Source organism: Anthonomus grandis, chromosome 5 (assembly GCF_022605725.1).
Source record: "Anthonomus grandis grandis chromosome 5, icAntGran1.3, whole genome shotgun sequence".
Classification (NCBI taxonomy): Eukaryota; Metazoa; Arthropoda; class Insecta; order Coleoptera; family Curculionidae; genus Anthonomus; species Anthonomus grandis.
Window position 1 is genome coordinate 2851616 of NC_065550.1, and position 16094 is coordinate 2867709.

Genomic DNA, 16094 nt, shown 5'->3' on the forward strand with positions numbered 1-16094 from the left:
AAAAAAGAAATTTTGAATTTGGAGCATGTTTTGAAAAATTTTCATTTTGGGCCGGATTTTGTTCGAAAATCGATAATTGCAAATAAATAGGTTTTATGTTCATTTTAGAGTCAAATCGATAATAACCTTTTTGAAAGGTATCCTGGAGTAGTACAAGATAGAAAAATAAAAAGTTGAAATTTTTCCATAGGGCTCTTGATAATTCGATATTTATGATTAATAGTTTTTTACAATTTTCTCCGAATCTGTGATAGCTATAATCAATTAGTTTTAACATTCAAATACCTCGTAACATTCCCTAGAACTTTTGTTTAAGAGAAAAAGTTGTCAGAGTTATAGTTTATTTAGAAAAAAATAAAAACCATTTTTTCGCAATTTTTCATGGCTATACCCCTTTCGATTTTGGAGCAAAAAAAATTTTTTTTTTCTTGGGTTTTTTTTTCTGGAAATTGCCAACTTAGGACTTACATTATAATTTGTCGGTCATCATTTTAAGAAAAATAAATTATACCGTGTGAAAAAACCAGTTTCCTTTTGTTTTTCCCACATTTTTACTAATATCTCGACTTCTAAAGCTTCGATTCAATTCGTTGATGGTTTCTTTTATTTCTCATTCTCCTCCTGTCAATTCTTTTGATATTTTATTACTATTACTTTTCAAAATAAAAAGAAAAATTAAAACAAATCGACGTAAAATCCCGTTTGTTCTATTTCAATAAATAGACCCTTATGGGAACTTCTCTCTAATTTTGGTATTTATGGTTTATTTAGGATACAACTGATAAATTATGACAGATAACTGACATTTGAGTTTCAGCCCAGGTCACGTGACTACCGTAACTTTTTTGCTATTGGTCCGATTCTGTTGGAATTTGGTACTCAGGCTTAATTTAGAATACAATTAATATATTTTGACAGATATTTGAATTATAAGACAGTATATCGACACACAACGCGACTATATAACAAATTATGGTTCTTTGAAGCATGATACCCCAACCACTGGTCATCTCTTTCCTTGGCATATAAACGTTGGTACACCTGATAATTTTTGTTTTGTTTTAAGAAATCCTCTAAGGCCCATCACTGACAGGACTTAGAGGTTCCAAACTGGTCCCCACGGACTAAAAGTATAGGAGCGAAGCGACTATACTTGTTATATAGGAGCGTCTGCGACTATATTATGCACGCGAGCCCGGGCCCGAAAAATCGTGTTTTTTTGGAAATAAAAATTCATATCTTTGGCTGTATGGTTAGCGAAACGATGAAATTTGGCATAGGGTCTCTCAATACATTGAGAATAATGGATCCGTAAACGATTTTTTTTTCCGGTACCACCAAACGGAGCGGTACTGTCTCAAAGTCAAAAATTCGTAAAAAAATGGGTCAAATTCCTTTCAGACGCGAGAACTCAAATAAAAAGCCTTTAAGAGACTTTAAATTTTTAGGACATGAGGGTCGGTGGGGGCTTAAGAACTGTATACTTTTTGGGCCCGATCGGTATACAGGGTGAGTTGTTATAAGCGAACAAAAGTGACTAAAAAAAAAATTCAAACTTCTCCAGAGGCTAAAAAAAAATTTTTATAAAAAAAGTGTTTCGGCGAAAAGACTTCATTTTATAAGAGATTTAACATACTTGGAGCTTTTTTTTGTAAAAAATTTATTTTACGAGTTCTGGCATTTTTAGTTTTTTGGGATTTTCCGCCAAACGATACTTATTTTGGGAAAATTTTTTTTTTCAAAAAATAACTTCATCTTTTACCTTTTATATGCCATATAACCGAAATTTTTGGGAACCATACAGGGCGAGCAATAATGAACTTTACCCATGAAGGTCCGACCTGAAAATCACTTTTTATTTAATAACTTTTCAGTGGTAGCACCTGGACCATTTATATTCTCAGGGATTAAATACTTTAATAACCCCATTATTTGTGTAAAATTACAATCTTCCAACTTTAATAGGTTCTGAGCAATTTGAATTTTCGCGTTTAATTCATTTGTCACGTCCCTGTACATGGTGAAAAGATCAAACAACATCTAACGGATCCGAAATTTTGTTTTACAATACATACTAAAATTTCAAGGTTCCAGCGATAGTACAAGTACCCGAAAAATGCGATTTTATGAAAAAAGTCCATTTTTTTGCGTTTTTGCAGGTAATTGGAGGTGTCAACCTAAACTCTGATGAAATGGCTGGTGGGAACAATACTTTGACGCATGGTGGATACAAATTTTTTGCTCGTGACAGGTGGCCGAGACTTGGTTGGGTTTTTTGTAAAATTATGAATGAAAATGAACCGGAAACGATCAGGGAAAGGAAGCACCGAATCAGAAAATGAATGGGCTTTCCGAATCTGTGCATATCATTTGGGGAAATTGTGTATTGCGGCCAGGAAAATTCGGCAAACATTTTGACGTCTTCGAAAAATGCCGTTTTTTTGAAATGTCAGTGTCTTTATACCGGGGTGAGACGAAATGAAATTTGCCCGATTATTTTATTAAAATTATTCGAATATATACACGGGTCAGTCGTAATGATCTACTTAATTTAAAATAAAAATTTCGATATTAGGTGAGTTTTTACTATTTAGTTTATTATTAATAAATGTTAACAATTCTTAAACATTGCTTTTGGGTTATAAATAAAAATTTTTTGAAATTATTGATTTTTAAGGTTAGTCGAGTATCATAACTTTTTTGGTATTGGTGCGATTTGGTTGAAATTTGGTACCTAGTACCTATTTCGGATAAGATTAATAAATTTTTACAGATATTTGACATGACTATGTTTTAAGGTCACGTGACTACCTTAACTTTTTCCTATTTGTCCGATTTGACTGAAATTTGGTATTTGGGGTTTATTTAGGGTGCAATTATTAATTTTGGACTAATATTTGACATTTGACTTCCAGGTCACGTGACTATTGTAACTTTTTTGCTATTGGTCTGATTGGGTTCAAATTTGGTATTTGGGCTTTATTTAGGATGCAATTATTAATTTTTGACAGATATTTGACATTTGACTTCCGGGTCACGTGACTATTGTAACTTTTTTGCTATGAGTCCGATTGGGTTCAAATTTGGTATTTATGCTTTATTTAGGATACAATTAATAAATTTTAAATAGATAATTGACAAATTATATTTTAAAGTCACGTGACTTTCATATTTCTTTTGCTATTGATCCGATTGGGTTGAAATTTAGTATTTGGGCTTTATTTAGGATGCAAGTAATAAATTATGACAGAAATTTGACATATTGAATTTTAAAGTCACGTGACTTCCATAACTTTTTTGCTATTAATCCGATTGGGTTCAAATTTGGAATTTGGGGTTTATTTAGGATGCAACTATTGATTTCTTACAAAATTTTAAAATATTAAGTTCTAGGGTCACGTGACTATCAAAATTTCCTATTTGATTAAAATTTGCTATTAGATGATATGTATATATTTGTAGATAATATTTTGTATTACCCTATTCCTTTTATCTTAATTAGTTAAATTATTTCTTAAATTTGCCATTCAAAAAAAAAATTAAAAAATCATCTGTTCGAATACATAGGCTTTAAAGGGAACTTATCTTCTTTCATAATATTGTAGCATTATTATAGATTTTGAAAATTTTGTCATTAAGCTTTTTCATTAATTTTTGAATGGTCTTTAGCCAGAAAAAATAAATTTTGATTTTGGAGCATGTTTTGAAAAAATTTTCATTTTGGGCCGGATTTGTTCGAAAATCGAAAAATGCAAAGAAATAGGTTTTCTGTTCATTTTAGAGTCAAATCGATAATAACCTTTTTGAAAGGTATCCTGAAGTAGTACAAGATAGAAAAATAAAAAGTTGAAATTTTTCCATAGGGCTCTTGATAATTCGATATATATGATTAATAGTTTTTTACAATTTTCTCCGAATCTGTGATAGCTATAATCAATTAGTTTTAACATTTAAATACCTCGTAATATTCCCTAGAACTTTTGTTTAGGACAAAAAGTTGTCAGAGTTATAGTTTATTTAGAAAAAAATAAAAACCATTTTTTCACAATTTTTCATGGCTATACCCCTTTCGATTTTGGAGCAAAAAAAATTTTTTTTTTTGGGGTTTTTTACTGGAAATTGCCAACTTAGGGCTTACATTATAATTTGTCAGTTATCATTTTAAGAAAAAAAAATTATACCGTGGGAAAAAAACCAGTTTTCTTTTGTTATTTCCCACATTTTTACTAATATCTCGGCTTCTATAGCTTCGATTCAATTCATTGATGGGTTCTTTTAATTCTCATTCTCCTCCTCTCAATTCTTTTGATATTTTATTACTATTACATTTCAAAATAAAATGAAAAATTAAAACAAATCGACGTAAAATCCCGTTTGTTCTATTTCGATAAATAGATCCTTATGGGAGTTTTTTTCTGAATTTGGTATTTATGGTTTATTTAGGATACAACTAATAAATTATAACAGATAACTGACATTTGAGTGTCAGCCTAGGTCACGTGACTACCGTAACTTTTTTGCTATTGGTCCGATTTTGTTGTAATTTGGTATTCAGGCTTTATTTAGGATACAATTAACATATTTTAACAGATATTTGAAATATAAGAGAGTATATTGACACACAACGCGACTATATAACAAATTATGGTTCTTTGAAGCATGATACCCCAACAACTGGTCCTCTCTTTCCTGGCATATAAACGTTGGTACAGCTGATAATTTTTGTTTTTTTTTTAAGAATTCCTTTATAGCCCTTCACAGACAAGACCTAAAGGTTCCAAACTGGTCCCCACGGACCAAAAGTATAGGAGCGAAGCGACTATACTTGTTATATAGTCGCAGACTATATTATGCACGCGAGGTCGGGCCCGAAAAATCGTGTTTTTTTGGAAATAAAAATTCATATCTTTGGCTGTATGGTTAGCGAAACGATGAAATTTGGCATAGGGTCTCTCAATACATTGAGAATGATGGATCCGTAAACGATTTTTTTTCCGGTACCACCAAACGGAGCGGTACTGTCTCAAAGTCAAAATTCGTAAAAAAACGGGTCAAATTCCTTTCAGACGCGAGAACTCAAATAAAAAGCCTTTAAAAAACTTTAAATTTTTAGGACATAAGGGTCGGTGGGGGCTTAAGAACTGTATACTTTTTGGGCCCGATCGGTGTACAGGGTGAGTTGTTATAAGCGAACAAAAGTGACTAAAAAAAAAATTCAAACTTCTCCAGAGGCTAAAAAAAAATTTTTATAAAAAAAGTGTTTCGGCGAAAAGACTTCGTTTTATAAGAGATTTAACATACTTGGAGCTTTTTTTTGTAAAAAATTTATTTTACGAGTTCTGGCATTTTCAGTTTTTTGGGATTTTCCGCCAAACGATACTTATTTTGGGAAAAATTTTTTTTTCAAAAAATAACTTCATCCTTTACCTTTCATATGCCATATAATCGAAATTTTTGGGAACCATACAGGGCGAGCAATAATGAACTTTACCCATGAAGGTCCGACCCGAAAATCACATTTTATTTAATAACTTTTTCGTAGTGGCATCTGGACCATTTATATTCTCAGGCATTAAATACTTTAATAACCCCAGTATTTGTGTAAAATTACAATCTTCCAACTTTAATAGGTTCTGAGCAATTCGAATTTTTGCGTTTAATTCATTTGCCGCGTCCCTGTACATGGTGAAAGGATCAAACAACATCTAAAGGATCCGAAATTTTGTTTTACAACACATACTAAAATTTCAGGATTCCAGCGATAGTACAAGTACCCGAAAAATGCGATTTTATGAAAAAAGTCCATTTTTTTGCGTTTTTGCAGGTAATTGGAGGTGTCAACCTAAACTCTGATGAAATGGCTAGTGGGAACAATACTTTGACGCATGGTGGATACAAATTTTTTGCTCGTGACAGGTGGCCGGGACTTGGTCGGGTTTTTTGTAAAATTATGAATGAAAATGAACCGGAAACGATCAGGGAAAGGAAGCACCGAATCAGAAAATGAATGGGCTTTCCGAATCTGTGCATATCAATTGGGGAAATTGTGTATTGCGGCCAGGAAAATTCGGCAAACATTTTGACGTCTTCGAAAAATGCCGTTTTTTTGAAATGTCAGTGTCTTTATACCGGGGTGAGACGAAATGAAATTTGCCCGATTATTTTATTAAAATTATTCGAATATATACACGGGTCAGTCGTAATGATCTACTTAATTTAAAATAAGAATTTAGATATTAGGTGAGTTTTTACTATTTAGTTTATTATTAATATATGTTAACAATTCTTAAACATTGCTTTTGGGATATAAATAAAAATTTTTTGAAATTATTGATTTTTAAGGTTAGTCGAGTATCATAACTTTTTTGGTATTGGTGCGATTTGGTTGAAATTTGGTACCTAGTACCTATTTCGGATAAGATTAAGAAATTTTTACAGATATTTGACATGACTATGTTTTAAGGTCACGTGACTACCTTAACTTTTTTCCTATTTGTTCGATTTGACTGAAATTTGGTATTTGGGGTTTATTTAGGATGCAATTATTAATTTTGGACTAATATTTGACATTTGACTTCCGGGTCACGTGACTATTGTAACTTTTTTGCTATTGGTCTGATTGGGTTCAAATTTGGTATTTGGGCTTTATTTAGAATGCAATTATTAATTTTTGACTAATATTTGACATTTGACTTCCGGGTCACGTGACTATTGTAACTTTTTTGCTATGGGTTCGATTGGGTTCAAATTTGGTATTTGGGCTTTATTTAAGATACAATTAATAAATTTTAACAGATAATTGACAAATTATATTTTAAAGTCACGTGACTTTCATAATTCTTTTGCTATTGTTCCGATTGGGTTGAAATTTTGTATTTGGGCTTTATATAGGATGCAAGTAATAAATTTTGACAGAAATTTGACATGTTGAATTTTTTAAGTCACGTGACTTCCATAACTTTTTGCTATTGATTTGATTGGGTTCAAATTTGGAATTTGGGGTTTATTTAGGATGCAATTGTTGATTTTTTACAAAATTTTAAAATATTAAGTTCTAGGGTCACGTGACTATCAACATTTCCTATTCGATTGAAATTTGCTATTAGATGATATGTATATATTTATAGATAGTATTTTGTATTACCCTATTCCTTTTATCTTAATTAATTAAATTATTTCTTAAATTTGCCTTTAAAAAAAAAATTAAAAAATCATCGCTTCGAATACATAGGCTTTAAAGGGAATTTATCTTCTTTCATAATATTGTAGCATTATTATAGATTTTGAAAAATTTTGTCATTAAGCTTTTTCATTACTTTTTGAATGGTCTTTAGCCGGAAAAAAGAAATTTTGAATTTGGAGCATGTTCTGAAAAATTTTCATTTTGGGCCGGATTTTGTTTGAAAATCGATAAATGCAAATAAATAGGTTTTCTGTTCATTTTAGAGTCAAATCGATAATAACCTTTTTGAAAGGTATCCTGAAGTAGTACAAGATAGAAAAATAAAAAGTTAAAATTTTTCCATAGGGCTCTTGATAATTCGATATTTATGATTATTAGTTTTTTACAATTTTCTCCGATTCTGTGATAGCTATAATCAATTCGTTTTAACAGTCGAATTCCTCGTAATATTCCCGAGAACTTTTATTTAAGAGAAAAAGTTGTCAGAGTTATAGTTTATTTAGAAAAAAATAAAAACCATTTTTTCGCAATTTTTCATGGCTATACCCCTGTCGATTTTGGAGCAAAAAAAAAAAATTTTTTTCTTGGGTTTTTTTTACTGGAAATTGCCAACTTAGGGCTTACATTATAAGTTGTCATTTATCATTTAAAAAAAAAAAATTCTACCGTGGGAAAAAACGAGTTTTCTTTTATTTTTTTTTACATTTTTACTAATATCTCGACTTCTATAGCTTCGATTCAATTCGTTGATGGTTTCTTTTATTCTTTATTCTCCTCCTGTTAATTCTTTTTATATTTTATTACAATTGCCGTTCGGAATAAAACTGAAAAATTTTAAAAATCGACGTAAATACATAGACTCTTATGGGACCTAATATTTCTCTTTATATTGTGGCACTCGTATAAATCATGGAAAATTTTGGCATTAAGCTTTTTTACTAGTTTTTGAATGGTTTTTAACTAGAAAAAAGAAATTTTGAATTCGGAGCATATTTTGAAAAAATTGTCATTTTGACCCCGGATTTTGTTCGAAAATCGAAAAATGCAAAGAAATAGGTTTTCCGTTCATTTTAGAGTCAAATTGGTAATAATCTTTTTTAAAGATACTCTGAAGTAGTACAGGATAGAAAAATAAAAAATTGAAATTTTTCCATAGGGCTCTTGATAATTCGATATTTATGTTTAATAGTTTTTTCCAATTTTCTCCGATTGTATAATAGCTAGAACCGATTCGTTTTAACGCACGGATACCTCGTAATATTTCCGAAAACTTTTGTTTAAGACAAAAAGTTGTCAGAGTTATATTTTATTTATAAAAAAATAAAAACCATTTTTTCTTAATTTTTCGTGGGTATACCCCTTTCGATTTTCGACCAAAAAAAAAAATGTTTTTTTCTAGGATTTTTTTTTGTGAAAATTACAAGTTTAGGGCTAAAACTAAAATTTGTCATAAATTATTTTAAGAAAAAAAATTATACCGTGGGAAAAAACCAGTTTTCTTTTGTTTTTCCCACATTTTTACTTATATCTCGGCTTCTATAGCTTCGATTCAATTCGTTGATGGTTTCTTTTATTTCTTATTCTCCTCCTGTCAATTCTTTTGATATTTTATGACTATTACATTTCAAAATAAAAAGAAAAATTGAAACAAATCGACGTAAAATCCCTGTTTGTTCTATTTAAATAAATAGACCCTTATGGGAACTTCTCTCTGAATTTGGTATTTATGGTTTATTTAGGATACAACTAATAAATTATGACATTTAAGTTTCAGCCTAGGTCAGGTGACTACCGTAACTTTTTTGCTATTGGTCCGATTCTGTTCGAATTTGGTATTCAGGCTTTATTTAGAATACAATTAATATACTTTCACAGATATTTGAAATATAAGACAGTATATTGACACACAACGCGACTATATAACAAATTATGGTTCTTTGAAGCATGATACCCCAACAACTGGTCCTCTCTTTCCTTGGCAGGTAGACGTTAGCCTCCCTGACTCACCTAAGTACACCTGATAATTTTTGATTGTTTTTTTAAATTCCCTTATGGCTTTTCACAGACAAGACCTAAAGGTTCCAAACTGGTCCCCACGGACCAAAAGTATAGGAGCGAAGCGACTATACTTGTTATATAGGAGCGTCTGCGACTATATTATGCACGCGAGCCCGGGCCCGAAAAATCGTGTTTTTTTGGAAATAAAAATTCATATCTTTGGCTGTATGGTTAGCGAAACGATGAAATTTGCATAGGGTCTCTCAATACATTGGGAATGATGGATCCGTAAACGAATTTTTTTTCCGGTACCACCAAACGGAGCGGTACTGTCTCAAAGTCAAAAATTCGTAAAAAAACGGGTCAAATTCCTTTCAGACGCGAGAACTCAAATAAAAAGCCTTTAAAAGACTTTAAATTTTTAGGACATAAGGGTCGGTGGGGGCTTAAGAACTGTATACTTTTTGGGCCAGATCGGTATACAGGGTGAGTTGTTATAAGCGAACAAAAGTGACTAAAAAAAAAAATTGAAACTTCTCCAGAGGCTAAAAAAAAATTTTTATAAAAAAAAGTGTTTCGGCGAAAAGACTTCGTTTTATAAGAGATTTAACATACTTGGAGCTTTTTTTTGTAAAAAATTTATTTTACGAGTTCTGGCATTTTCAGTTTTTTGGAATTTTCTGCCAAACAATACTTATTTTGGGAAAATTTTTTTTTTCAAAAAATAACTTCATCCTTTACCTTTCATATGCCATATAACCGAAATTTTCGTAAGCCATACAGGGCGAGCAATAATGAACTTTACCCATGAAGGTCCGACCCGAAAATCACATTTTATTTAATAACTTTTTCGTAGTGGCACCTGGACCATTTATATTCTCAGGCATTAAATACTTTAATAACCCCATTATTTATGTAAAATTACAATCTTCCAACATTAATAGGTTCTGAGCAATTCGAATTTTCGCGTTTAATTAATTTGCCACGTCCCTGTACATGGTGAAAAGATCAAACAACATCTAAAGGATCCGAAATTTTGTTTTACAACACATACTAAAATTTCAGGGTTCCAGCGATAGTACAAGTACCCGAAAAAAGCGATTTTATGAAAAAAGTCCATTTTTTTGCGTTTTTGCAGGTAATTGGAGGTGTCAACCTAACTCTGATGAAATGGCTGGTGGGAACAATACTTTGACGCATGGTGGATACAAATTTTTTGCTCGTGACAGGTGGCCGGGACTTGGTTGGGTTTTTTGTAAAAATTATGAATGAAAATGAACCGGAAACGATCAGGGAAAGGAAGCACCGAATCAGAAAATGAATGGGCTTTCCGAATCTGTGGCATATCAATAGGGGAAATTGTGTATTGCGGCCAGGAAAATTCGGCAAACATTTTGACGTCTTCGAAAAATGCCGTTTTTTTGAAATGTCAGTGTCTTTATACCGGGGTGAGACGAAATGAAATTTGCCCGATTATTTTATTAAAATTATTCGAATATATACACGGGTCAGTCGTAATGATCTACTTAATTAAAATAAAAATTTCGATATTAGGTGAGTTTTTACTATTTAGTTTATTATTAATAAATGTTAACAATTCTTAAACATTGCTTTTGGGATATAAATAAAAATTTTTTGAAATTATTGATTTTTAAGGTTAGTCGAGTATCATAACTTTTTTGGTATTGGTGCGATTTGGTTGAAATTTGGTACCTAGTACCTATTTCGGATAAGATTAATAAATTTTTACAGATATTTGACATGACTATGTTTTAAGGTCACGTGATTATCAAAACTTTCTTCCTATTTGTCCGATTTGATTGAAATTTGGTATTTGGGGTTTATTTAGGATGCAATTATTAATTTTTCACAGATATTTGACATTTGACTTCCAGGTCACGTGACTATTGTAACTTTTTTGCTATTGGTCTGATTGGGTTCAAATTTGGTATTTGGGCTTTATTTAAAATGCAATTATTAATTTTTGACAGATATTTGACATTTGACTTCCGGGTCACGTGACTATTGTAACTTTTTTGCTATGAGTCCGATTGGGTTCAAATTTGGTATTTATGCTTTATTTAGGATACAATTAATAAATTTTAACAGATAATTGACAAATTATATTTTAAAGTCACGTGACTTTCATAATTCTTTTGCTATTGATCCGATTGGGTTGAAATTTAGTATTTGAGCTTTATTTAGGATGCCAGTAATACATTTTGACAGAAATTTGACAGATTGAATTTTAAAGTCACGTGACTTCCATAACTTTTTTGCTATTGATCCGATTGGGTTCAAATTTGGAATTGGGGTTTATTTAGGATGCAATTGTTGATTTTTTACAAAATTTTAAAATATTGAGTTCTAGGGTCACGTGACTATCAAAATTTCCTATTTGATTGAAATTGGCTATTAAATGATATGTATATATTTGTAGATAATATTTTGTATGATTCTATTCCTTTTATCTTATTTTGTTAAATTATTTCTTAAATTTGCCTTTAAAAAAAAAATTAAGAAATCATCGGTTCGAATACATAGGCTTTAAAGGGAACTTATGTTCTCTCGTAATATTGTGGCATTATTATAGATTTTTAAAAATGTTGTCATAAAGCTTTTTTATTACTTTTTGAGTGGTCTTTCGCCAGAAAAAAGAAATTTTGAATTTGGAGCATGTTTTGAAAAAATTTTCATTTTGGGCCCGATTTTGTTCGAAAATCGATAAATGCAAATAAATAGGTTTTCTGTTCATTTTAGAGTCAAATCGATAATAACCTTTTTGAAAGGTATCCTGAAGTAGTACAAGATAGAAAAATAAAAAATTGAAATTTTTCCATAGGGCTCTTGATAATTCGATATTTATGATTTATAGTTATTTACAATTTTCTCCGAATCTGTGATAGCTATAATCAATTAGTTTTAACATTCGAATACCTCGTAACATTCCCTAGAACTTTTGTTTAAGACAAAAAGTTGTCAGAGTTATAGTTTATTTAGAAAAAAATAAAAACCATTTTTTCACAATTTTTCATGGCTATACCCCTTTCGATTTTGGAGCAAAAAAAAAATTTTTTTTTTCTTGGGTTTTTTTTACTGGAAATTGCCAACTTAGGGCTTACATTATAATTTGTCGATTATAATTTTAAGAAAAAAAATGGTACCGTGGGAAAAAACGAGTTTTCTTTTATTTTTTTTCACATTTTTACTAATATCTCGACTTGTATAGCTTCGATTCAATTCGTTGATAGTTTCTATTATTCCTTATTCTCCTCCAGTTAATTCTTTTTATATTTTATTACAATTGCCTTTCGAAATAAAACTGAAAAATTTAAAAAATCGACGTAAAAGCCCGGTTGTCTTATCCCTGTACATAGGCTCTTATGGAACCTAATTTTTCCCTTTATATTATGGCACTCGTATAAATCGTGGAAAATTTTGTCATAAAGCTTTTTTATTAGTTTTTGAATGGTCTTTAACCAGAAAAAAGAAATTTTGAATTTGGAGCATATTTTGGAAAAATGGTCATTTTGACCCCGGATTTTGTTCGAAAATCGAAAAATGCAAAGAAATAGGTTTCCGTTCATTTTAGAGTCAAATTGGTAATAATCTTTTTTAAAGATACTCTGAAGTAGTACAGGTTAGAAAAATAAAAAATTGAAATTTTTCCATAGGGCTCTTGATAATTCGATATTTATGTTTAATAGTTTTTTCCAATTTTCTCCGATTGTATAATAGCTAGAACCGATTCGTTTTAACGCACGGATACCTCGTAATATTCCCGAAAACTTTTGTTTAAGACAAAAAGTTGTCAGAGTTATATTTTATTTTTAAAAAAATAAAAACCATTTTTTCGCAATTTTTCATGGCTATACCCCTTTCGATTTTCGACCAAAAAAAAATTTTTTTTTTCTTGGGTTTTTTTTACTTGAAATTGCCAACTTAGGGCTTACATTATAATTTGTCAATAATTATTTTAAGAAAAAAAAATGATACCGTGGGAAAAAACCAGTTTTCTTTTGTTTTTCCCACATTTTTTCTAATATCTCGGCTTCTATAGCTTCGATTCAATTTGTTGATGGTTTCTTTTATTTCTTATTCTCCTCCTGTCAATTCTTTTGATATTTTATTACTATTACTTTTCAAAATAAAAAGAAAAATTAAAACAAATCGACGTAAAATCCCTGTTTGTTCTATTTCAAGAAATAGACCTTTATGGGAACTTCTCTCTGAATTTGGTATTTATGGTTTATTTAGGATACAACTAATAAATTATGACAGATAACTGACATTTAAGGTTCAGCCTAGGTCACGTGACTACCGTAACTTTTTTGCTATTGGTCCGATTCTGTTCGAATTTGGTATTCAGGCTATATTTAGGATACAATTAATATACTTTGAGAGATATTTGAAATATAAGACAGTATATTGACACACAACGCGACTATATAACAAATTATGGTTCTTTGAAGCATGATACCCCAACAACTGGTCCTCTCTTACCTTGGCAGGTAAACGTTAGCCTCCCCGACTCACCTAAGTACACCTGATAATTTTTGATTTTTTTTTTTTAATTCCCTTATGGCTTTTCACAAACAAGACCTAAAGGTTCCAAACTGGTCCCCACGGACCAAAAGTATAGGAGCGAAGCGACTATACTTGTTATATAGGAGCGTCTGCGACTATATTATGCACGCGACCTCGGGTCCGAAAAATCGTGTTTTTTTGGAAATAAAAATTCATATCTTTGGCTGTATGGCTAGCGAAACGATGAAATTTGGCATAGGGTCTCTCAATACATTGGGAATGATGGATCCGTAAACGAATTTTTTTTCCGGTACCACCAAACGGAGTGGTACTGTCTCAAAGTCAAAAATTCGTAAAAAAACCGGTCAAAATTCATTTTTGCACGAGATCTCAATTTTAACGCTGTCAAAAAAATTGAAATTTTTAGGCATAAAAGACTTTATAGTAATTCATGTCTGTATACTTTTTGGGCCCGATCGGTATACAGGGTGAGTTGTTATAAGCGAACAAAAGTGACTAAAAAAAAAATTCAAACTTCTCCAGAGGCTAAAAAAAAATTTTTATAAAAAAAGTGTTTCGGCGAAAAGTCTTCATTTTATAAGAGATTTAACATACTTGGAGCTTTTTTTTGTAAAAAATTTATTTTACGAGTTCTGGCATTTTCAGTTTTTTGGAATTTTCTGCCAAACGATACTTATTTTGGGAAAATTTTTTTTTTCAAAAAATAACTTCATCTTTTACCTTTTATATGCCATATAACCGAAATTTTTGGGAACCATACAGGGCGAGCAATAATGAACTTTACCCATGAAGGTCCGACCCGAAAATCACATTTTATTTAATAACTTTTTCGTAGTGGCACCTGGACCATTTATATTCTCAGGGATTAAATACTTTAATAACTCGATTATTTGTGTAAAATTACAATCTTCCAACATTAATGGGTTCTGAGCAATTCGAATTTTCGCGTTTAATTCATTTGCCACGTCCCTGTACATGGTGAAAAGATCAGACATCATCTAAAAGATCCGAAATTTTGTTTTACAACACATACTAAAATTTCAGGGTTCCAGCGATAGTACAAGTACCCGAAAAATGCGATTTTATGAAAAAAGTCCATTTTTTTGCGTTTTTGCAGGTAATTGGAGGTGTCAACCTAAACTCTGATGAAATGGCTGGTGGGAACAATACTTTGACGCATGGTGGATACAAATTTTTTGCTCGTGACAGGTGGCCGGGACTTGGTTGGGTTTTTTGTAAAATTATGAATGAAAATGAACCGGAAACGATCAGGGAAAGGAAGCACCGAATCAGAAAATGAATGGGCTTTCCGAATCTGTGCATATCAATTGGGGAAATTGTGTATTGCGGCCAGGAAAATTCGGCAAACATTTTGACGTCTTCGAAAAATGCCGTTTTTTTGAAATGTCAGTGTCTTTATACCGGGGTGAGACGAAATGAAATTTGCCCGATTATTTTGTTAAAATTATTCGAATATATACACGGGTCAGTCGTAATGATCTACTTAATTTAAAATAAGAATTTAGATATTAGGTGAGTTTTTACTATTTAGTTTATTATTAATATATGTTAATAATTCTTAAACATTGCTTTTGGGATATAAATAAAAGTTTTTTGAAATTATTGATTTTTAAGGTTAGTCGAGTATCATAACTTTTTTGGTATTGGTGCGATTTGGTTGAAATTTGGTACCTAGTACCTATTTCGGATAAGATTAATAAATTTTTACAGATATTTGACATGACTATGTTTTAAGGTCACGTGACTACCTTAACTTTCTTCCTATTTGTCCGATTTGATTGAAATTTGGTATTTGGGGTTTATTTAGGATGCAATTATGAATTTTTCACAGATATTTGACATTTGACTTCCAGGTCACGTGACTATTGTAACTTTTTTGCTATTGGTCTGATTGGGTTCAAATTTGGTATTTGGGCTTTATTTAGGACGCAATTATTAATTTTTGACAGATATTTGACATTTGACTTTCGGGTCACGTGACTATTGTAACTTTTTTGCTATGAGTCCGATTGGGTTCAAATTTAATATTTATGCTTTATTTAGGACACAATTAATAAATTTTAACAGATAATTGACAAATTATATTTTAAAGTCACGTGACTTTCATAATTGTTTTGCTATTGATCCGATTGGGTTGAAATTTAGTATTTGGGCTTTATTTAGGATGCCAGTAATACATTTTGACAGAAATTTGACATATTAAATTTTAAAGTCACGTGACTTCCATAACTTTTTTGCTATTGATCCGATTGGGTTCAAATTTGGAATTTGGGGTTTATTTAAGATGCAATTGTTGATTTTTTACAAAATTTTAAAATATTGAGTTCTAGGGTCACGTGACTAT

The 16094-nt window shown here is 30.9% G+C and overlaps 1 long non-coding RNA gene across 2 annotated transcripts; it reads left to right on the forward strand.

Moving 5' to 3' along the window:
* The first annotated feature begins 1124 nt into the window (after positions 1-1124).
* On the forward strand, positions 1125-15666 carry LOC126736197 (uncharacterized). Of its 2 annotated transcripts, none has more exons than XR_007660620.1 (3): positions 1125-2251; positions 5917-6463; positions 15486-15666. It is a non-coding gene; the product is annotated as an uncharacterized LOC126736197 (long non-coding RNA). The 2 variants fall into 2 exon arrangements; XR_007660621.1 differs by lacking the exon at positions 15486-15666 and adding an exon at positions 10736-10863 and having other exon boundaries at positions 5917-6240.
* Positions 15667-16094: the final 428 nt, after the last annotated feature.